A 24428-nucleotide genomic window follows, 5' to 3' on the forward strand; every position below is an offset into this window, starting at 1 on the left:
TATGGATGTGAGAGTTGGACTATAAAGAAAGCTGAGTGCCAAAGAATTGATGCTTTTGAACTGTGGTATTGGAGAAAACTCTTGAGAGTCCCTTGGACTGCAAGGAGATCCAACCAGTCAATCCTAAAGGAAATTAGTCCTGAATATTCATTGGAAGGACTGATGCTGAAGCTGAGACTCCAATACTTTGCCCACGTGACGCGAAGAACTGACTCATTTGAAAAGACCCTGATGCTGGAAAAGACTGAAGGGAGGAGGAGAAGGGGACGACAGAGGATGAGATGGTTGGATGGCATCACTGACTCAATGGAGATGGGTTTGACTAGGCTCCAGGAGTTGGTAATGGACAGGAAGGTCTGGCGTGCTGCAGTCCATGGGGTTGAAAGAGTTGGACATGACTGAGCAACTGAATGGAACTGAACTGAAAGGGAAAAAGCTGCTTAAAAGTATAAACTTCCAGTTATAAAATAAGGATGTCCTGGAGATGTACTGTAGAGCATGGTGACCCTAGTTAATGAAACTGTACTGCATATTTGATAATTGCTTAGAGAGCATATCTTAAAAGTTCTCATCACAAGAAGAAAAATTTTGTCTATGTATGATGAAGAACTTACTGTGGTGACCATTTCATAATATATACAAATATCCAATAATTATATTCCATATTCAAAACTAATGTCAATTATATCTGAATTTTTAAAAAATGGAACTAAGAGGGAAAAAAAGATCTCAAACATGGAATACAGAAGCATCAAGTATATTTTCTTTAAAATTTTTATTATCTTTCCTATTTTGCTTAGAAATTATGTGCCGTATCTTCAAAATTTATTACTCTCTAAGAAAATGGAATTGCTTTGTCTGAAACAAACCTTGCTTTATTCCTGGAGAGAGAAGCATCTGCGCTGGTGTCATGCGGATACAGCTAACTTCTCCCTCCCCTCACTTCTCAAAGAGCCTTTAAGGCATTGCCAACAGGCCATTCTTTGTAGTAACTCCTGTGCCAAGAACTGTTCACAGGTTAGCAGCCAAACTTGGATCAATGTGCAATAAGCAGTTTTGCTACAACTGTGCATATCCTGTGAATGGAAGCCCAGGCTGAAGAGCTCAAATGAAACAGGTAACATACCCTCCATTTTCAGGGTACGGTGGAGCCAGAGCCTTGTTCTGTGAATGCAGAAGAACTCTGCCCGTATGAGTCTGTTTTGGGAGTGAGCGGGGGCAACAGACCGTGACCCCAAGATGTAACAGAGTGAATGGTGACACTCAGTGGAGATACGTGGATCTCAGAGGCATTCCTTTAGGCTGTGATCATGATTCCTCTCATTATCTCTTGCTTAACCTGTGTTAAATATATTTATCTTTTAAAAATCTCTCCAAACATTATTCGTGCTGCGTGCTTAGTCTCTCAGTTGTGTCTGACTCTTTGTGACCCTTTGGACTGTAACCCACCAGGCTCCTCTGTCCATTGGACCTTCCAGGCAAGGATACTGGAATGGGTTGCCATTTCCTTCTCCAGGGGATCTTCCTGACCCAGGAACAGAACCCACAACTCATGTGTCTCCTGCATTGCAGATGGATTCTCTACCCACTGAGCCATCCAGGAAGCCCATTCTTTAAGTATTCATAATTGAGGACAACTGTGCTAATCACACTGAAGTGGCCCAGCATCCCTTTTCCATGACAGTGTTGTGTAAATCACGTCAATTCAAGGCAGAGGGAAAGCTTTAGAACTGTATAAGGAACCAGACCCCACTCCAGTTTACCCTGGTCATGAGAATGTGCGAGGGGATACTTGTCTAGTGTGAAGCAACCCCAAAAGGTATTATGCCTGACTTCCAGAGGGTCACCCTGCCATAGGACTCACAACCACCCCCACAACCTCACCACACTGCCACCATGACCATCACCATCATCATTCCATCTCCACTACCACCACCATAATCACAACCCACGGGTTGAATAATGTCTCCCCCCACCCCAACCCCCCGCAAAATTAATGACCATGCAGAACTCGGGAATGTGACCTTATTTGGATTGCAGATGTTACCAAGGTGAGATCACAATGGAGAAGACTGGGCCCTAGATCCAATATGGCGGTCCTTACAAGAAGAGGAGAATCTGGGCAGAGAAACACAGACACACGAGGCAGACACCATGTAAAGAAGGAGACAGACACTGGAGTGATGAATTTACAAGGGGAGGAATGCTAAGGATTGCTGGCAACCAGCCGAAGCCAGAAGAGGTATGAAAAGATTTTTCTCTAGAGACTTCAAAAGGAGCATGGACAGGTCAGGACCTTGATTTCAGACTTTGGGCTTCTGTGCTTGACAGAATAGATTTCTACTGCTTTAAGCCACCCAATCTGTGGAATATACTTTATTGCAGCAGCCTTGACTTGGGCCTTGAAGAATCTGCCCGAAATGTGGGAGACCTGGGTTCAATCCCTGGGTCAGGAAGATCCCCTAGAGAAGGGAATGGTTACCTATTCCAGTATTCTTGCCTGGAGAATTCCATGACAGAGGAGCCTGGTGGGCTATAGCCTTTGAGGTCACAAAGAGTCGGACATGACTGACTAACAATTTCACTTTTACTTTTTTAGGAAATGAGTACAACTCCACCCACCCCATTGCTCCCACCACCATCAGCATCTACCCTCGTCCTCAGCTGCATTACTATGAAAACATTGTGAAAAAGATACTTCAGATAACTTCCTTTCAGGCCAACACTGGGACTTAGTTTTACTGGTCAACAGCTGACACCACAAGATGAACCCATATAAGTATCTTAACCACAAGTGGTCTGACCCTTATTTCTGGGATTTACAGGTCTAGTATCTCTCCTTTTTTTATACCCAAACTTCTGGTTTGAGCTTGACATGACCATTTTTCCCCATTCCCAAAGAAGAACAAAGATGGTTTGACATGAAGGAGACATCAAAAACCATTCACATTAACCCCATAATCTGATAGCGTTGAGGGATATGACCTCTAGAAAGGTGAAGAAAGTCAGTGAATCAGCTTCTAGCAGAATCAGATCCAGAATTCAGATATCCTGACTCAGTCAACTTGCTAAGACTGCTTGCCACAAGAGGGTGTGTAGTTATCTTTTAATACCTACTACCAAGTATTAGTGGCTTCCCTGGTGGCTCAGATGGTAAAGGATCTGCCTGAAATGTGGGAGACCTGAGTTCAATCCCTGAGTTGGGAAGATCCCCTGGATAAGGGAACGGCAACCCACTCCAGTGTTCTTGCCTGGGAAATCCCACGGACAGAGGAGCCTGGCGGGCTACAGTCTATGGGGTCACAATGAGTCAAACACAACTGAGTGACTAACACTGAGTATTAGGAAGCAATAAATGAAAAGCATAAGCATTCTCCACCCTACTACCAACACACTGGTTCATTTAAACCTCATTTATCCTCACCAGAAAAATGTGTGGACCAGACCCAGAGACAAAATTACTTAAATATTCACTAGGATATCAGTGGGGATAATCACACGATGCCATGTAAGGAAGATGTTTTCTTATATTAGTATTGTATTGCTGAAATATATTTCCACTGCTAAGGGGGCTACCCCTAAAATTAATTCTATAGACCTGTATAAAATATAAATAACCTGAAGGTCTTCTCAAAATATAGCTGAGGTAGAATTCTCATCGAGCAATCAGGAAGGAACTCTGGAATCATGAGAGTACTGATCAGTATGTAAATGAAGATTATCTACATCATGTATCCAAGTGTCAACAAATTAAAGAAGGCCTCTGTGTTCTAAAGCATCTGGTAATGACGAAACATAATGATAAACACAATTAGGTGTATTGATTCCTTTTGTTCTTTGAAAGTCATCTCATTGTACTTTCAAATCAGTGTGTTTTAAGACACAATCTCTAATACTGAAATGACTCTCTTCTAAACCTCAACTACTGAAAACTTTGAAAAAGGTATCAAGGCACCTGTAGTTTTGATGTTAAAACTGAGGCCCCACCATTTAGGAAAAAAAATGGTTAAGATTAGCTCCCCAAGCAAGGCAAGATTTAATTATGTATAATCCAGCTCCATGTTCACAGTCAGAATCAGTTAGTCCTCGGTTATTCAGTTAATCTAAATACTCTCAGCTAAAAATATTTTTTAAAGTCACAGTTTCCTTAATATCAGTTCCTTTCCTTTCATTAGAAATGTCCTTTTTTTCTTTTACCAAGTTGTTAACTTCATTATATATATATGAATGAACTAACAAAAACATATATTTTTACAATTTAACCTTCAGTAAAGTATATGCTGATATTATTTTCTAAGACTTTGAACAACTAAGCATTTATAACATGAAATTCCTATCATCATTAACTATTTCCGTCTCCACCAGGAAAGTCACCACAATATACAGTATTTTTTTTTTCTTAAAGCAGACAAATAGAGCTGCAAACTTCTAATTCGCGTGTATATTTGGAAGCTGCTGTGTTTTGTTTTAGGTAGTGGATGTAGGTCTTCCATAATTCTTAGAAGTAAGTAAGAATTCTAAAGCCAAATCAATTGCTTGTTTTGTTTAAATTTTTTATTCTTTCCCTAAATAATTCATTTCCTCCTCAAAATAGGTCAGGTGTGACACAGGAGGTAAATGGAATCTAGAAAATTTTTCAAATGGTGCTACTCTTCCTAGAAATATATTTCACAATGGAAGTCTAACAGGTGTCTCAAATTTAATAGATCCGAAACCAGTCTGCTGACTTTCTCACTCCAAATCTCTTTTACTTCTGCAGTCCTCTTAGTAACCCTACCATTCACTCAGTTTGCATGGATTAAATAAACAGACAAAACACTCTTCATTCATCCTTGATTGCCCTTTTGCCCTAATCCCTTTGCCCAGGCCTGCTCCATACAAATCTTTATTGTATATACAGCTTGTAAAACATCTTCCAAATCAGAACACCTCATACCCATTCTTCTGCTCCAACCACTGAGAGAGCTTCCCAGCCATTGTCCTTGCTCCTACACGCCACTCTATCAGTTCTTTTCTGCACATGCCAACCACACCCCTATTCGGCAGCCTCCAATTGTTTTCCACTTCTCAAAAAATAAATTCAAAATTCTTGTTGCAACCTAACCCTGGCGAGCTCTCAGACATCATGTGCTGCCCTCTGTCCCTACCTCCTTTATTCCATTCCAAGTCCCACTGGCACCAAAGTGTTTTTGGACAGGACAGACTCCATGTCAAGACTTGGCTCTTCCCCGTGCCTAGAGAAGGTTTTTTGCAGATATTTTCTTGACTTTCTCAGATGCTACCTCCTCACAGTCCTTCTCCAAACACCCTTTTAAAAACAGTACCCCATGCTATTGATCAATAAAGGACGAACTCTTCACTGAAAAGGCAATGATGGATGAGATGAGGGCACCTGGAAAACAAATGTTTGGCTGCATACGGTATAGAAAAACTGGATCCAAATATTTTTCTTTCAAAATGAAATTTTCTTTTTCAGTGATGATGATGACGACAGCTGCTGCTGCTGCTGCTGCTGCTGCTGCTAAGTCACTTCAGTCGTGTCTGACTCTGTGCGACCCCATAGACAGCAGCCCACCAGGCTCCCCTGTCTCTGGGATTCTCCAGGCAAGAACACTGGAGTGGGTTGCCATTTCCTTCTCCAATGCATGAAAGTAAAAAGTGAAAGTGAAGTCGCTCAGTTGTGTCTGACTCTTAGCAACCTCATAAACTGTAGCCTACCAGGCTTCTCTGTCCATGGGATTTTTCCAGGCAAGAGTACTGGAGTAGGGTGCCATTGCCTTCTCCCCGGTAAGAGTCTAGCCTTCCTCTAGAAGGCGGACTCTGACTAAGAACGAGACAGCACTTCTAATTATTAACATCATGTGATAATAGAAGGGCAAGTCCACGAGACTAGGAGCCATGTTACCAAAGGAACCTGAGCAGAGGGTGGGCAGCCACTTCTGTCAGGGAATAGTCGAGAGACTAGAACAAGAGATGACAATTAGGAGGACTTCCCTGGTAGTCCAGTGGTTAAGACTCCACATTCCCAATGCAGGGGCACAGGTTCAACTGGGGAACAAGGATGCCATCTACATGCCCACAGAGTATGCCCCTCCCCCTAAAAAAAGAGAGAGAAAGAGAGATGATGATGATTAGGTTGGAAGCCCATCTGGTTTCTTCCAAATTCTGAGATTCTATGAGGATGCAAATTTTGGTTATTACTATGATATATTCTGAAGTCTCAAAGGCAGATACATTCATGCTGCCACCTGGGACACAGGATGTCCTCTCCTGATTAGCATTTCCAAAAGAAGCGCTGATAACTGATGCAAACATTTAGAGTGAAAGCCCAGGGCTCTGCTGGAATCACTAAATAATTCTGTAACCATCTTCAGATGTTAACATGGAAAGGACAAAACACTGGAGCGTGTTCGTTTCCTCTCACTCTGCACCATCGCCCTGAAACAACAGCGATTTGTACTGGTGCTTGGGCCAGGCCTTTCAGAGGCAGATAATGAGGCTGCTGGGCCCTGGTGGGTGGAAGTCTCCAGATGGGCTCAGTCGAGTGTTTGAGACCACGCAATGCTGACCATATGATACACTGGTTCTCAGCACACTCTTCTCTTTCAACAAATATTAAGCATTGTTAGCCAAACAGAAATACCAGAGATGGCAATTTGGTTCGGTTTGATGTCTCCATACAACATTCATCTCTCTTCTGGAAGTCAGTGGTGCTGTGTTTACACGGGTTTATTTAATTTTGTATTCTTTTATCACGTTAACCCATTGTTTGGGCTTCCATGACTTTAGAGAAAAACCTCATCTGTGACATGTGCCTAATCTTTTATGAGAAGCACAGCTGGTCCTGTTGCTGTTTTTAGCATATCTGGAAATGATTCTGAGGTACAATTACACGCCATGCACCTGTGGGTCAGATGGTGACTGGGATGAAACCACACATTCCCGGCAGACAGGAGCTCTGAGCCTGTAAGAAAACAAACAAACAAAAAAATACATCCACTTCCTTGCATGCCATGTTACACACCGCTCAGATATCTTATGAGATACTTCAGAGTCCAAGTGAACAGTTCATGGGAAGCAACAGAAAAAAAAGATCTTTAAATCACAGCCAGGTTACAAAACCAGACCCTCCTACCACCAACAGCGAGGACACAGAACAATTACTTAACTACTCTCTACACTTCAAGTTCCTTTACAGTGAAGTGGAGGTAATAATATCCGCCCAACCATACTATATTGAGAATTAATGCAGATATTGTCTATAATCCACGATAAGTACTTACGAAATGCTCAGAACAGTGCAGTTACTGTTGACATTATTATATTTTCATTGGTTTCCTTTAGGAACCTAGAAGGTAAAATTAATTGCAGTGCCAAAGATTGTAAAGCTGGAGAGCAAGTGGTTGTAACCACTTCACAGGCAAATGCATTCAGCATCCCAGGCCACCTGTGAACCACCTGGCCTCCCTCCACCCTGGCTCAAGGCGCCTTACTCTGCAAGCCAGGGCTGCCTCGGAACCAAGCAGACCTGTAACTGTTTTTCCTCTTTTCCTGGCACCAGTCCATGACTTCAAGAGGGTCCCTTGCCCCCTTTCTTTCTTTAGAAAGCAAATCTTGTTTCAGAAATTCAACCTGAGAATCATGTGCTTCTCTCAGGAAAAGTGCCTCTGTGAGATCAGTCCCAGGTGGATCCGGGAGAACACACAAGATACTCACAGACCCCCTCACTAAGTTCAAGAAAGTCCTCTTCTGGACTTTCCTGCTGGTGCAGTGGCTAAAAATGGCTTGCCGATGCAGGGGACACGGGTTCAATCCCTCACTGGGGAAAGATTCCACACGTCTGGGAGCAACCAAGCCCTTGTGCCACAAGGACTGAGCCCATGCTCCACCACAAGAGAAGCCAGCACAGTGAGAAGCCCTCGCACCACAGCGAGCAGCATCTCCCCCTGGCCGCAGCTAGAGAAAGTCCGTGAGCAGCAGTGAAGACCTAGCGCAGCCGTTAAGCAATTTAAAAAAAAAAAAAAAAGAATGCCCTCTTCGACCAGACAGAAGTCTCAGAATCCCAGCTTTCCCTTTGGAAAGTAGCTAACCCTGCTCACGAAATGGATACACTGATAGATACTTTCTGGGACTGTGGGCAGGTTGAGTAAATGCCTAAGTGAAGTGAATGCCTCAAGGGTATGCCCACAGGTAACCATCACTTGTGTATCATTTGTGTCCTTGCTGCAAAAAAAAATTTTTTTAAGGTAATTTTTAGAAAATAACATTCCCCCCCATTTCCCGCAATCTCTCCTCATAATTTTAGAGTTTGTCAAAGATCACATTTAATTTGAAGATCTAATAAATTTTACTATCCAAATGGCAAAGATTTCAGATATACACAAGGTATATATGTTGTTAAGAGAAATCCAGCGCTGCCCATAAGAGACTGTAGGAGTTGTCCATGTTCTCTTAGGAGCGGGCATCACTTGCTCCCTGGACCCTCTGTGCTCAGTCATGGCTGACTCGTTGAGACCCCATGGCCTGTAGCCCGCCAGGCTCCTTGGTCCATGGGGATTCTCCAGGCAAGAATACTGGAGTGGACTGCCATGACCTCTTCCAGGGGATCTTCCCAAGCAAGGTACTGAACCCAGGTCTCCCACATTGCAGGCAGGTTCTTTACCATCTGAGCCACCAGGGAAGGCCAAGCAAGCACACATATATTTTGTTAAGATAAACCCAGTGTTCCCTATAAGAGACTGTAGGAGGTGCCCATGTTCTTTCAGGAGCTGCCATCACTTGATCCCTGGACCCTCCATGCTGGAGGCACAGGGAAGTCCCAGCTGTGAGTCGGCTTCCTCCTATATCACAGCCTCTCAGCCCCCACCCCAGACCAAATTGGCAAAATCACACTGATTGTGATACTGTGACTCCTTTAGAATCCCAAGACAGTCTGAATTACTATGAACTTGCACTCTCCCTACACACATCAAGTATTTCTCTTTGGGGGTGGGGGGTAGTTACATAACATTAACTGTATTAAGTCTTCATGCTCAGGAACTGCTTATGTATGCAACGTGCCTGGACCTCCCCTGACAAGTTCAAACACAACACTGACAACACCGTCATCAACATGCGCTTGTGTCTGAGCATTTCAGCTGCCATCAAACTTTATTTGTGGCTTTTATTGTGTGAAAGCAACACTGCAGCTAAGTTTCCCAGAGAAGTAGCTTTAGAAATTCCGTTTGAATTGTTTCAAGTAGCAGTAATGCAATACCCGGGGCTTCCCAGGTGGAACTGGTGGTAAAGAACCAGCCTGCCAGTGCAGGTAGACGTAAGAGATGCCAGTTCGATCCCTGGGTCAGGAAGCTCCTCTGGAGGAGGGCATGGCAACCCACCCCACTATTCTTGCCTGGAGAATCCCATGAACAGAGGAACCTGGTGGGCTACAGTCCATGGGGTCGCAAAGAGTCCAACATGACTGAAGTGACTAGGCACACACACACACACACAAACACATAATGCAATATCTAGATGATTAAGAAAATTTAAACCCACTGAAACATGTAGGTTAAGGTAGTAGAGTGAGTTAACAATTGCAAAACATCCCCCATCAAGGATTTCTTGATCTGGGAGTCTCTACCTCAGCAAGGAGAAAGAGAGAGAGTGGAAATTTTCTTTCAATATCAATAAACATTTCATTTTCACCAAAACTAAATTTCATCATTATATTACTTGTGTTCATTATATCACTGACTAATACCTGCTAAAAATAAATTAAAAGCTTGGATGATCTGAGGGGGAAAAATATTCTAGCAAAGTCTCTTCTAAAATTTTTCACTTGCTACTATTACTATTTCTAACTGAAAATAAAACAGTATTTCAGCTATATTTCTGGATAAATAACACATGCCCTGAATATTCTCATGTTTACACAGCACTTTCTCAAATTACCCAGAGAATCTAACTATCATTTGTAACATTTCCTCCCTGGGGCAGCAAAATTTGCTCTAAATTACACACGTAAAGCATACAAACAAATTTTAGTGTATCCTAATTTTAACTCTGCATTTCTGTGTTGTGTGTGTGTGTGTGTGTGTGTGTGTGTGCTTAGTCGCTCAGTCATGTCCGACTCCTTGCAACCCCATGAACTGTAGCCCACCAGGCTCCTCTGTCCATGGGATTCTCCAGGCAAATACTAGAGTGGGTAGCCATTCCCTTCTCTAGGGGATCTTCCCAAACCAGAGATTAAACCCAGGTCTCCTGCATTGCAGGCAAATTCTCTACTGTCTGAGCTGCCAAGGAAGCCCTATTTCTATATTATCATAATGTAAATGTCTGAAACATTTTACAGAAAACCAGCTAAAGGAAATTTTTCAGCAACAGTGGCAATCGATGTACACTTTAAAATCTCAGCATAATCAGGAGATGCCTTACTAGTATGCTGTCTAAACCTGAGGACATAATATGTGATAAAAGTTCTACAGAGTGGCAATTCACAATGTATTTGTTTAACATTCTCAGACTCTCCCTAAATTCATTTGGCTTGATTTCCAGAGTAACTTAGAGCAATAAATTTGCATGAACATGAAACTATTTTTCCAAATTAGCTAGGCATTAATAGGAAGAAAAATAAGTGTGTTAAAGACAGAAGTTGGATGCCATACATGTTTAAAATAAGCAACCCAAATGTCCATCAACAAATGAATGGATAAAGAAGATGTGGTACATATATACAGTGGGATATTACTTAGCCATAAAAAAGAACAAAACCGGGTCATTTATACAAACACGGATGGACTTACAGTCTGTCATACTGAGTGAAGTAAGTCAGAAAGAGAAAAATGTATATTAATACGTGTATGCTGAATATAGCAAAATGGTACCGATGAACGGTTTGCAAGGCAGGAGTACAGATGAAGATGTAGAGAGTGGATGTGTGGGCACGGCAGAGGGGAAGCAGGAGGATGAATCAGGAGGTGGGGCTTGCTGTGCGTGCACTGCCATGCATTAAACAGGCAGTGGGAACCCACCGCAGAGCACAGGGAGGTCGCCTAGTGCTCTGTGATGACCTAGAGGGGTGGGATGTGGAGGGAGGCAGGCTCTAGAGGGAGAGGATACATGTACACATATATCTGATTTACTCCATCAAACAGCAGAAATGACACAACATTATGAAGCAACTATAGTGAAAGTGAAAGTGGCTCAGTCACGTTCCACTCTGTGTAACCCCATGGACCATACAGCCCAAATTCTCCAGAATACTGAAGTGGTAGCTGTTCCCTTCTCCAGGGGTCTTCCCAACCCAGGGATTGAACCCAGGTCTCCCGCATTGCAGGCAGATTCTTTACCAGCTGAGTCACCAGGGAAGCCCTAAAAAGCAACTATACTCCAATTAAAAAAAAAAAAAACAACTAAAATAAAATAATAAATAAGTAAACACAGAGAATCTGTTCCTTACTTTTCTATTTGTTTTAGAGAAAGTAAAGTTAAAGTAAAGTCGCTCAGTCGTGCCCGACTCTTGGGGACCCTATGGACTGCAGCCTACCAGGCTCCTCCGTCCATGGGATTTTCCAGGCAAAAGTACTGGAGTGGGTTGCCATTGCCTTCTCCAGGGGATCTTCCCGACCCAGGGATCGAACCCAGGTCTCCCGCGTTGTAGACAAGACGCTTTACTGTCATAGCCACAGAACTAAGTATCAAAATCCACAGGTCGTGTCAAAGGCAATGCTCCTAGCTGCATTTGACCATCAGAGGCCTACAGACTCACTGTTAAGACTGTTTACTCAACAAGATGCCCAAAGATAAACAAACTGATTGCTTTGGCAGCTCTTGATTCATCAAGAGCCAGCTCTTCATCTTCAGACCTACAGCTTCATGGCCTTAACATGGATGCAGCAGCTCCAGACATTATGATCCCAGTGAAAGTTATTAGAACACACAATTTCTCCAGGGCTTTCCCTCCTCTAATTTAGATAAAAAATCCCAATCTGAATGTGCCTCCAGCATATTCCCCTTAATCTCTCCTTGGCCGGAACAACACCCACTCCTAATCCAATCACAGAGATCTGTCATCCTCACAGATGGCTCACAAAATCACAGTTCATCATTTTGGGATGCCACTTTTTACCAATAACCAGGAGGTCAATTAGCACAGATGAAACAATTTTACTATTTCACCCTGACTAATAGAATGTTAGTGAAAGACAGTACTTGCAAGGAATAAAATTCATTGTTAAAAGTGGAGGCAGCGATGCCTTAATACTGAAGAGATTCCAATATGGACCAGGGATTAAACAGCTTGTTTTCTCACTGGTTATCCCATTTAGTTCTTTTAACACCTATGAGAGGCAGATACTGTTATTCCAAATTTAGAAAACTGGACAATGAAATTCACAATTAAACTCACCTAAAATTAAGAACTTATTTATCAACCTCTTTTAAAATACCATTCAACTTTTGTTCTTACTAAAATCTCAGGACATCTGAACTGCATGAAAAAGGAAATTTTAAATGAGATAAAATGAAATTTAAGCGAAAAATTTAAGAAAATTAATGTTGACCATAATCCCATCACTCAACAAGAGTTGTTTTTTCCACAATGTTGCATCATATTACCAATCTTATTTTTTAAGATAATCATGCATAACCAGTTATATACGGTTTTTAAGTCTGCTTTTCACACTTCACATCATATGGTAAATGTTTTCCCATGCTATGATTTTAAAGATATGATGTGTAATGCCTTAGCAAACCTTTCCAAATATGTATTTGTGTGATGAACTCCCTCACACGAAATCTATGAACACATTTCTTTCTTTCCTCCCTTTCTTCCTGCCATCCCCTCTCCCTTCCACCTTCCCTCCTTTCAGACAGAAGTCTGAACAAATTTACCTTACAAAGGTAGAGACACCTATTGCAATATTTCACATCAAGTGATACTACCACCCATCTCACTCGGCCTTTAATAATGCTGACACTATAATGAAAATTACTGCTAAACTGTTAGAACCAAGAAAAGCTTAGATTTTCTGTAAATGCTTTTCCCCAGATGGTAGATCCAGCCGTTCCTAGAGATGCAAAGGGAATCAAGGTCTGAGAATTGCCACAGGAGGCTTGCCTTGAGCTGAAGTATTTGCAATGCTTGGGTTATCAGGCAGGAGCTTTATGGGAAATCCACTCTCTCCCTTTCTCACTGCTGACCTCTTTAGGGACATCTCCTGTGCTTCCCTGATACGGCCAACCACACAGAACAAAGGGCCTTGGCTATCTTCACTTTCCAGCCAGTGGTGCTGGCAGGGATCACATGAGTCCCACCCCCAACCTTGCGACACCTGGCCTTCCCTCATTTCCACCTTTTTTTTATTTTCCAAAGGGTGTAGATTCTGCTGAGCTGCTTCCACTTCCTAGTTAATGGAATTATCAGATCATCCCTTCCTTTCATTTAATCTAGCTGCTCATACAACCCTGGCAACAACATAAAAACTATGATGTCTGCCACTCCCCTCCTCTCCCTTCAAAAAAAAATTTTGATTGGTCTAGGGTGGGATCTGAGCAAGGGTGTGTGCGTGTGTATGTATGTGTGTATATATAGTTTATTGCTATTATTTATATAGTTAATTTGCTATTATATATTATTATATATACATATGTATACATATATATAGTTTATTGCTTCCCCATGGGATTCAAAATGCAAGCTGGGTTGAGAACTACTGAGAACATTCTCACTGCACTGTAATGAAGGAAATTCATTTCAGTTCACACCGGTGGATATCCCTCCCTGCTGATGCAGGTGCCCATATCCACTCCCCGGCACCACCACCCTTCTTAATATTGTTTGCGCTTTCAGTGGGCATCTACTCTCCTCCATTACATGCTCTACCCAATCTCCCTCTCAAAATAGCCACGTTCACATCTAACAGGAATAGAGAACATATGTGTCAAACAATCCGTCCCCACCCTCCACCCGTATAACCCACGCCTCTCCCAATCCTCCCCATCTCAGTTAGTGATGCCACCACCCCGCCTCTTACTCAGGACAGAAACGGAGGAGGGAGTCTTGATTCATTCCCCTGTCTTTTCTTCACCGAGGTCCTTCCATCACTTTCACTTTCCAATCTGTAGAGTACATCCAGTCCAACAGCACATCACGCCCACCACACCTGTCTCCACTCCAGTCTAAGCTGCTTGGATCTCTTGGCTGGACCACTGCAGTGGCCTTCTCATCTGTCTCCTGTCTCCAGCTGCAGGCCCTAGAATGCAGCTCCATACAGCATCCAGAAGGACACACATGTAACACGTATCAGAACCTTCCCTACCTCCCCCTACCCTGGTTTTCCATCACAATAATGGAGTCCAAGTTCTTAAGTGGCTTACTTTGTCTATCTCTCCCACTTCATGCCCTACCATTCTTAAACATATTCATGATGCCAGCCAAACCGGCCATTGTTCTGTCCCTTAAGGCACTTGAACTTTATCTTTTTCTCTGATACACTTCTGTCCCAGGTATTACAATACTTAGATTCTTCTCACTTGGGACCCAGCTCAACTATCATGACATCAGCAAAGGCCTCCCTGAACACCTATATAAAATCAAACTTCCTATCCTATCCCCCTGTTCAGCATTTCTCCATTTCTCACTGGTAGAAACTATCTTATGTATGTGTTCCTATATGAATCCCCCACTAGAATGCTTCAGAGAGTCAATGCTTGGATCATCCTTATGGCAGCCCAGGAGCCAGCTGCCTAAAAGAGCATCAGGTAAATGCTGCTGCTGCTAAGTCGCTTCAGTTGTGTCCGACTCTGTGCAACCCCATAGATGGCAGCCCACCAGGCTCCTCTGTCCCTGGAATTCTCCAGGCAAGAATATTGGAGTGGGTTGCCATTTCCTTCTACAATGCATGCTAAGTCGCTTCAGTCATGTCCGACTGTGCGACCCCATAGATGGCAGCCCACCAGGCTCCTCTATCCCTGGGATTCTCCAGGCAAGAATATTGGAGTGGGTTGCCATTTCCTTCTACAATGCATGCTAAGTCACTTCAGTCATGTCCAACTGTGTGACCCCATAGATGGCAGCCCTCCTCTGTCCACTGGATTCTCTAGGCAAGAATACTGGAGTGGGTTGCCATTTCCTTCTCTGATCAGCTAAACAGTAGGTGCTTAATGTGCAGTGCGTGTGCCCATTCAGTCATGTCCAACTCTTGGCGACCCCATTGGCTGTAGCCCACAGGCTCTTCTGTCATGGAATCTTCCAGGTAAGAATTCTGGAGTGGTAAAAATACTTGTCATTTCCTCCTCCAGGGGGTCTTCCGATCCAAGGATCAAATCCGTGTCTCCTACACTGGTGGATTCTTCTCACCACTGAGCCACCAAAAAAGCCCAGATGCTTGATTAAGTCATTGCAAAATGAAGGATCTCAATAAGAGCTGTGAGGAAGAGGAGTCAAGCATGCTTGCTCATGTCACTAACTTAGCTGGAAAAAAAAAAATGCCTCGGTGGCACCAGTGGTAAAGAACCTGCCTTCCAATGCAGGAGACATAAGAGATGTGGGTTCAGTCACTGAGGCAGAAGATCCCCTGGAGAAGGAAATGGTAACCCACTCCAGTATTCTTGCCTGGGAAATATCAGGGGCAGAGGAGCCTGGCAGGCTACAGTCCATGGGGTTACAAAGTCAGACGGGACTGAAGTAGCTTAGCACACAACTTATCTGAACACACTCATTCCCACTTGGGCCATGATAAACATTTTTATCACACCATGTTTCACTATAAACAGAAGAAGACAAAGCCCTAAAGTCTCTCTCTCTGGAAAGTAAATCTACTACCATACTCAGATTTTTTTTAAAAGATTTTTATGGAAAAGAGGAAAATGAAAAGAAACAGAAAAGTCAATGAGATGAATTTTAGCCTTCTCTCGATATATAAATCATCTTATTTTATCTCAGCAAATTAAATCCTGCTTAATAGTTTGCAGAATCTATCAAGATACTTTGGAAAAAATGCTTTGGAAAAGTGTTCTTTACCCAGCACTAAGAATCGGTTCTTGAGAACAATCACCCTGAAGAGAAGTGGCATGAGACAGGATAGTGAGAAAATGAGAGAGAGGGTTCTTCACTCTTCAGAAGCACATTTCCTCTTCAGCTTGTGTTTAGTGTGTCAGAAATTGAGACATCAGGGATTGACACCGAGCTCAGTTTCAAACAGAGCATCCCACATTTCTGGGGCAATCACACTGAAAGGGCATGCTGTTTGAGTCTGCCTTTCTCAAAGGCTGAGAAATTCATGTCCAGATGCCTGGAAACTGATATTTTTTGAGTCAACAACCATTGTGGGATTTAAATTTTCACAGCATCATTCTCTTCTTCTCTACAGTGCTTTCCAGCTTGAGTTTTCCTTTTCAAACTATCAGTTCTTACGAACAGGATGCAATATCCCACAAGGAAAACATCATTTGTGCCATATACCATGTTTGCTCTCTCATAATGACTTCAGTTTGCCCCAATTCTTATATATCCAAACATCCTTTGGCTTCCAATATGTAAATTAGCAATCTTTTCAGCACCTTCATTTGTAAGATCGACTGTAGCTCTGTAACGTGCTAAAATGTAACCATTATTCCAGGTTCTTTTTTTTTGTCCTCTGAGTATAATTGCTTTACAATGTTGTGTTCGTTTCTGCTGTACAATGAAGTGAATCACCTATATGCATACATACAAATCTCCCTCTGACTTCCCTCCCATCCCCCCGCCCCACCTTTCCAGGTCATCACAGGGACCAAGCTGAGCTCCCTGCACTATAGCTTCCCACTAGCTATCTACTTTACACATGGTAGTGTATGAATGTCAATCCCTATGTCCCATCTCACCCTCCTTCCCTGCCCCATGTCCACATGTCCATTTTCTACGCCTGAGCCTCTATTCCTGCCCTGGAAATAGGCCCATCTGTACCATTTTTCTAGATTTCACATATATGCATTAATATATGATATTTGTTTTCCTCTTTCTGACTTCACTCTGTATGACAGACTCTAGGTCTATCCACACCCCTACAAATGACCCGATTTTGTTCCTTTTTACCACTGAATAATATTCCATTGAATATATTCATATACCACATCTATACCCGTTCATTGGTTGATGGACATTTAGGTTGCTTCCATGTCTTGGCTATTGTAAATACTGCTGCAATGAACATTGGGATGCATGTTTACTTTAGAATGATGGTCTTCTCAGGGTATATGTGCAAGTAGTGGGGTGTTGGGTCAAATGGAATTTTTTAGTTTTTTAAGGAACCTCCATACTGTTCTCCATAGCAGCTATATCAAATTACATTCCCACCAACAGTGTAACAGGGTTCCCTTCTCTCCACATCCTTTCTATCATTTATCGTTTGTAGACTTTTTGATGATGACCTTTCTGGCTGGGGGGAGGTGATACCTCACTGTAGTTTTGATTTGCATTTCTTCAATAATTAGAGATGTTGAGTCAGCTTCTGAAGATGAGGAAACTGACAGACTTCATCAAGTTCAGATATCCAGTAAGAGGCAAAACTTGGACCCAATCTTCCAAACTTAACATCCACCACTATTTCTCCAGGACACACACTCACACACACATGCATACAGCCTATAAATCACATCATTAAGAGTATAATATGAGCAAAAGAAAAAGAACAACTATTAAATGCATCCTAATTGCTGATTTTGAACGTAATTAGATGGTAATAGAACCAGGTAGTGGAAAACAAAGCAAAAAGTTAACATCCACGTTAAATGGAATCTGAAAAGTAGTCCATCAGATTTAACTGGTAGTTTCCCTTTGGGTAGCTGAAGTTAAGACTGCTGAAGGTATTTGAACTGATCATCTGAATATGCTTATGTGTCAATTTGGAGGTGTCATCAGAATTTATCAATCTGTTATATAACATTCTTGAGCTTTTTTTAATATAAAAAAAAAACCAATGTGATGTCATAGACACTATGCTAACTTGCCTTGATCCTAAAACTATAAGGCTCAAAGGACAGATCTGTCAATAATCAGCAAAGCCTTAACAGATTCAGATGTTTAATCCCAATCAAATGAATCAATCTCTTGCTTGAGTGTTAGGGATACACCAGCGAAGGGGCATCTCAGCCTGACAAATCTGTGCAGAAAATTGGAACATGGGGTCTCCCTGCTCCTCACAGAGAAGACTGAGCCAAAGGGAAGCAGATGCCAAAAAAGCAGGGGGTACAAGATGCTGGCCTGGCCCTGCTCTTTCTCAGGTGGCCCTCCTTTTATAATGTGACACCTGAAAATCTAGTGTCACGCAGTGATTTGATGCTCACCCACCTCTCTGCCACCCCTGGAGCGCACTGGGTTTCCATGGCACTTATTAACGGGCACAGCAGCAGGCTGGTGGCTGGAGGCAGTGACTGTCAAGAGACCCAGGTGCAGAGCAGATGACGCCACTCTTCCCTGGAAGCTGAGCCTCATCTCCAGCTCCACATCCACACCATGGAGCAGAAGAGAGAACAGGAAACATTACTGTGCAGAGCACTGAAGATGTCCTGGACAGGACAGCCATGAAAAGGGCGGGGATAATGCCCAAGCATGTCTTCACTCAAGGAGAAATTTAAGCCCTCTGGACTTTTAGAAATTAATTTTTCTGACCTATGTGTGTCTGTGTGTTTAGGCTTGTGTTCTTTATCAGACTCTTACTAGCTATGTAAATGAATGTTTACTACAGCCACCTTGGGCTCCCCAGGTGGCTTAATGGTAAAGAATCACCTGCCAATACAAGAGACACAGAGACATGGGTTCGATCCCTGGGTGGGGAAGGTCCCCTGGAGTAGAAAATCCCACTCCAGTATTCTTGCTTGGAAAATTCCAAGCACAGAGGAACCTCACAGGCTACAGTTCATAGGGTTGCAAAGAGTCACACACGACTAAGCACATACGCATTCATAAGTTAACATACAGGTTAACATTTAGCCAACTAACCCAAGGGGCTATAGCCCCTAAGGTCACTTAGTCAAGAACAGTTGCACTTATTTGCTGACCCCTTTTGATGATGACCATGACAGTGACCTACCTTCTATCTACAACACTATTTCCAGGTTTTAAGGGGAAAAAAATTTTGTTATCACATTACCCTGGGCATCTTTGGTACTTCTGGTCCTCAGCATTTCCCGGCAGCATCCTCCGCTGGGATGAAGCTCTGAATGATGCAGAGAGGCATCTGGCCATACTGTGTATGCAGACAGGAAAGGCGTGGGAACCTCTCCATTGAAATCTACTTCCATTTTAATAACTTTCTAAAATGTTTACTCTCAAGACAGAACACCAACAAGATACTGTTTTAAAACTATCCTCTTATGCAGACATAGAGTGTGGACCCAGCAGGGGAAGGAGAAGGTGGGACAAACTGAGAAAGTAGCATGACATTACACGAGCACGTATAAAATAGACAGGTATTTTCCAGGAAGCTGATGTACAGCCAAGAAGCTAAGCCTGGTGCTCTGTGACGACCTAGAGGTGTGGCGTCGGGGTAGGAGGCTCAAGAGAGAGAGGATGTATGCATACACACAGCTGATTCGCTTTGTTGTATAGCAGACGCCAAGACAACACTGTAAAGCAACTGCACTCTGATTCTAAAAATTAAAACAAAAAATAAAACTATCCTGTTGGCAAAGGGTTTTTTTGTTGGTTGGTTTGTTTTACTGTCAATGATGTGTTAACGCCTATAAGAAAGGAGGGCAGGAGTTATGGAAACAATGGGCCTTCTGACATGATAAAGGCAACAAAGTAATTTGTTCCACTTTTCTGGATGAGAATTTAAGAATTTAGAATGAAAATGTAAGGGTTTTTTAGTTTTGCTTTGTTTTTTGCTGCATATATATTGGCCAAAAGTTTGCAATCCATCTGTGGATGTTCAGGGCAGATATTTGTATATAATAATGACCAAATTAGAACAAACCATATTCTCAACAGGTGATAAGCTCATTATATTTTTGTATATCCATATACATCAACCCAGAACCATTACAGATAGAATTTTAGGTACTCTAACATAGAAATATTTTAAAGTGGAAAAAGACAGCTGAAAGAGAGTTAGAGTATAATTTCATTTTTGAAAAAATATTAGTCTCATATTCAACAAAAAGATAACAATATTTGTCTTAGCCTGGATTACAGAACTGACTTTTATTTTCCTCTTCTTATATTTTCTAATTTTCTATACTGAAATGCCTTATTTAAAAATGAGGAAGGTGCTCTAAGAAAAAGATAAAATATTAATACTAGCCACCTCAAGTTTGAATTACACGTCACTCTGACTGTCACAGCTCAGAGCTCTGCTCTAACAGGATGGATGGAACCACATTCTGGTATTAAAATGTCCATGCCAACCAACATGTCAGGAAATAATAATGCCTTACATTTAGACACATTTGTAATATTGCTTTAGAAATACAACTAGTCCTCTGTGCTTGTAACACTCAGCAACCAAGAATTCTGTTTAATTCACGGAGAAAGGTATTGTGAGTCTTTCTGGAACTGGATTAATTTAATATTTTGTGTGTGTCAGTAACTCCTCCAGGCCTCCTTATACCTCTATTCATGGCATCTGTTTATTTTTACATATATATCCACATATACTTTGCAGTAACAGACCTACATCTGGCTACCAAGCTCTACATCTGTCAAGGGAAGGATAAGGAATTCTATTTTAAAGTTGGAAACAAGCAAAATTCCCTGGACTTTAGGATGTAATCAAGTCACACCTTTGTAGTACACTGAAATATGGGGGTTACTACATGCTTAACTACAAAATATCCCACCCCAAAAAACCCTGTGAATATATACACATGTGTATATGTATGAGAGCAAGAGAGAATGTGAGCTGGGGGTAAGGCAGGAAGAGAGCCAGAATTAGTAACTCAAAAATTCCACTAATATTATCATCTTAAATTTATAACATGGCTTCAGGGAATTTTGGTCATGAGGAGAGTTGAGGAATATCTTATCCGATAGCCTTATTTACAGAAGAATCTGAGATTCACAACCTGAGGAGTCTACCCTGAGGTCTCAAACAACTGAGTGGCAGCCGTAGACCTCCATTCCTAAAGCAGGTCCAGCAGCCTGCCTATTGTGCCTTAATTACTTTCCTTCCATTGAAAACCACTCTTCTAATTATCTTATTTTCCTTGGAAGCAAAAAAAAAAAAAAAAGGTAAGCATTAACAAGAGCATGCAAAGGAACACAAAGTTCCTTAGGGTGAGACTCTCCCTAGGCTCCATGGAAAGGCTTCATCAGGTTCTTTGCGTGGTGGACCATCACAAAGGAAGTGGTAGACTAGGTATACAGAGATTTTAAAAGCCTGGATAAGCGATAAACTTCCAGGTCCCTCCTCAGATGCCTGAGATAGGCTGTACTGCTCATGCCGCAGTGCTACCCACACCAAACCTTAGACGGTGCTGTAGGCCATGCACTGAGCAGCTTTCCTTCTTTGAATCTCTCTCTCCCATGGGACAGGGCAACAACTCTTTTTCATCAAAAGCAAAAATATTCTAGAACATTCAAACAGCCTGATTTTCCTGGCATGAAAGCATCTCTATTTGGGGAACGTCCAGAGGTTCAACTGATTGCACGTAACTGACAACTATAAGGGTAAAGTGGACTTCCCAGCACTGAAGTGAAGAGCAATTGATGCAACAGCTCGAGTACACTTGCCAAAATGCACTATTTGTAATTTACTTGTATACAATTCTTCCCATGTCTCATAGCTGATATCTGGAAGAAAGAAAGCAGTTCTAGCAGGGGAAACGGATGATTTCACTGGGAAAAAAAAGGATGTCTGGGGAAAGGTGAGAAAGTGACATGGCAAACTTCAGCAAAGGGTTTGAGTTTAGAAGTACCACTGGCCAAAGATCACCCTTCTCCATGGTTTGCTCTCAAAGAGACTCTCCTGCAGCATAAAGAGCTCCCTGACTGGCAATTTAATTCAATTTTCACAATGGGATGAAGTACATAAAGACGTTCCGTACCCGGCAATTAAAGTCTTCAAGCCCTAACACTTAGATATGCAGCTATTTTATGACAACCAGGATAAGAACACACATACTCACTGTGGACAACATTTAGCAGTTGTACTATACACTGTGGAGTACAAGAAAGCTGAGAGTTGCAAATTGGATGTATGCTTACGGTGTCTTCATTTTTGTACACGTGGATGAGAGAGAGAAAATGCAAACACTGTGATAAGAGTTAGTTTTGAAAAAGAAATCCACATAATTTTTTAAAAGCCTATAAGGCTTTGCTCTGATAAAATCATTTTAATGTTTGCTTAATATCCATCTTTAATATCTGTGCTCAAATCAAATGTTTTAAATTATTGCATCCTAGCAGCCAAGTCCTTACCATTGGTAACACCATTTTTAAAAATTAATCAAAGGTTTCAAACGGTAAACAACTTTTGAAAGTTCCTCCCTTTCTCCACTCCAAAAAATATGAACTACTATTGCTCCAAGCCAAGTCAACTAGCTGAAAGGCATAAACCCCTCCTTGCCATTCAAGAAGATAATGGTTCAGACGCCAGTCCCCACAGAATTTAGATGCCCAAAGCCTATCAGATGGTCCCAGGCAGAAGGAAGTGCGCTTAGCAAGCAATATGTTCTACTGGACCTTTCCTCTCTAGGGTTAACATTTTTGTGTTATCTAGTCATTTAGAAGTAATAGAGCTCTTTAGACTTTTATAACACTCAGCCACTTGCAGTGCATTGTAGGAAACAGCATTTCATTATTTATCATAAATTACTCAGAGCTGCTCAGATCAAAGACGAGCATCAATGTGGTAGCACGGAAGGTCACTGAGAAGCTTACAAAACCAAATGATAAAGGGGAAACACAAATTTGATACTGACTTTGTTACAGCTTTGCTGCCTTCCTTTCAAAGATCTCTTCTAATCAAATACACAAAGCCTCAACAAATAACTAAAAAAAAAAAAAAAAATTACCTTTATCTAAGTCAAAAAAATAGTGAAAATATTCCAAGCAAATAACACTAGTATGTGTCAGCTGGCTTTATTATAAAAGTTGACATCAGTGAAAATTATCTGATCAGTGAGAACAGCAGAGATACCACTGGCTCTTAATACTAATTTAACATTTGCACTTAAGCACAGTGTTATAGCCCCTCTATCCGGTAACAAGGAGCAGCCAAATGAGCTGGCAAGAGTGATGAATCTGATTCTAATCCAAAGTTCTTTATGGTGAACAAGGTGAGGTGACACAATTTATTTTAGCTGTCAATATGTAGATAACCAGGTGTAGCTCCTGCATCTACAACAGACTCTACCTGGCAGGCCAGGAGAGCAAGAGCCTCACATTACAGCCATGATCCTCAGGGCTCCCGAGGCAGCGGCATCTTTGCCTCTCAGTCCTCACCGTGCAGTGAGTGCACACAGGGAATCAACAGAGCCTCTGCCTTTTGAAGGCCATACAGTGTCAGCAGTGCTCCATCCCCAAAGGTGCTGAGTGGCTTCTGGAAAGAGGACCTCAGATGGAATCAGAGGGGCGGCATGGCAATCAATTTATAGAGGAGATTTTTGCCTCCAGAAAATCTGAAGTCCCAGGTTAATTTAGGTGAGGCAGTAGAATCAAGCAGATCCTCTTGTTATTCTCCTTGTGTCTCCACTTGCAAATTTTTAGATACTTGAAAGATATTATTTTGGGTTAAATCGAGGGCTGTGTTGATGTGACTGTGGACAAAACTAAACATTTTAACACACACCAATTCTACAGATTCTTGCAGCACTTTGAAGAGGCAGTGGAATGAAGTCAATACTTAAACAGATTCAGTGCTAGTCAAGGACCCTATCTAAATGACACGGGACAAATAGTGATCACTGACCTAGAGCCAGACGTCCTGGAATGTGAAGTCGAGTGGGCCTTAGAAAGCATCACTACGAACAAAGCTAGCGGAGGTGATAGAATTCCAGTTGAGCTATTCCAAATCCTGAAAGATGATGCTGTGAAAGTGCTGCACTCAATATGCCGGCAAATTTGGAAGACTCAGCAGTGGCCACAGGAATGGAAAAGGTCAGTTTTCATTCCAATCCCAAAGAAAGGCAATGCCAAAGAATGCTCAAACTACCGCACAATTGCACTCATCTCACACGCTAGTAAAGTCATGCTCAAAATTCTCCAAGCCAGGCTTCAGCAATATGTGAACCGTGAACTTCCTGATGTTCAAGCTGGTTTTAGAAAAGGCAGAGGAACCAGAGATCAAATTGCCAACATCCGCTGGATCATGGAAAAAGCAAGAGAGTTCCAGAAAAACATCTATTTCTGCTTTATTGACTATGCCAAAGCCTTTGACTGTGTGGATCACAATAAACTGTGGAAAATTCTGAAAGAGATGAGAATACCAGACCACCTGATCTGCCTCTTGAGAAATCTGTATGCAGGT

The 24428-nt window shown here is 42.1% G+C and overlaps 1 protein-coding gene across 1 annotated transcript in view; it reads right to left on the reverse strand.

The window, feature by feature from the left end:
• Positions 1–24428, reverse strand: part of LOC104984464 — a 77998-nt gene that overhangs the window by 16362 nt on the left and 37208 nt on the right. The window lies entirely within an intron of this gene.

The sequence above is a fragment of the Bison bison genome, unplaced genomic scaffold (genome assembly GCF_000754665.1).
Source record: "Bison bison bison isolate TAMUID 2011002044 unplaced genomic scaffold, Bison_UMD1.0 scf7180017864029, whole genome shotgun sequence".
In the NCBI taxonomy this organism is placed as follows: Eukaryota; Metazoa; Chordata; class Mammalia; order Artiodactyla; family Bovidae; genus Bison; species Bison bison.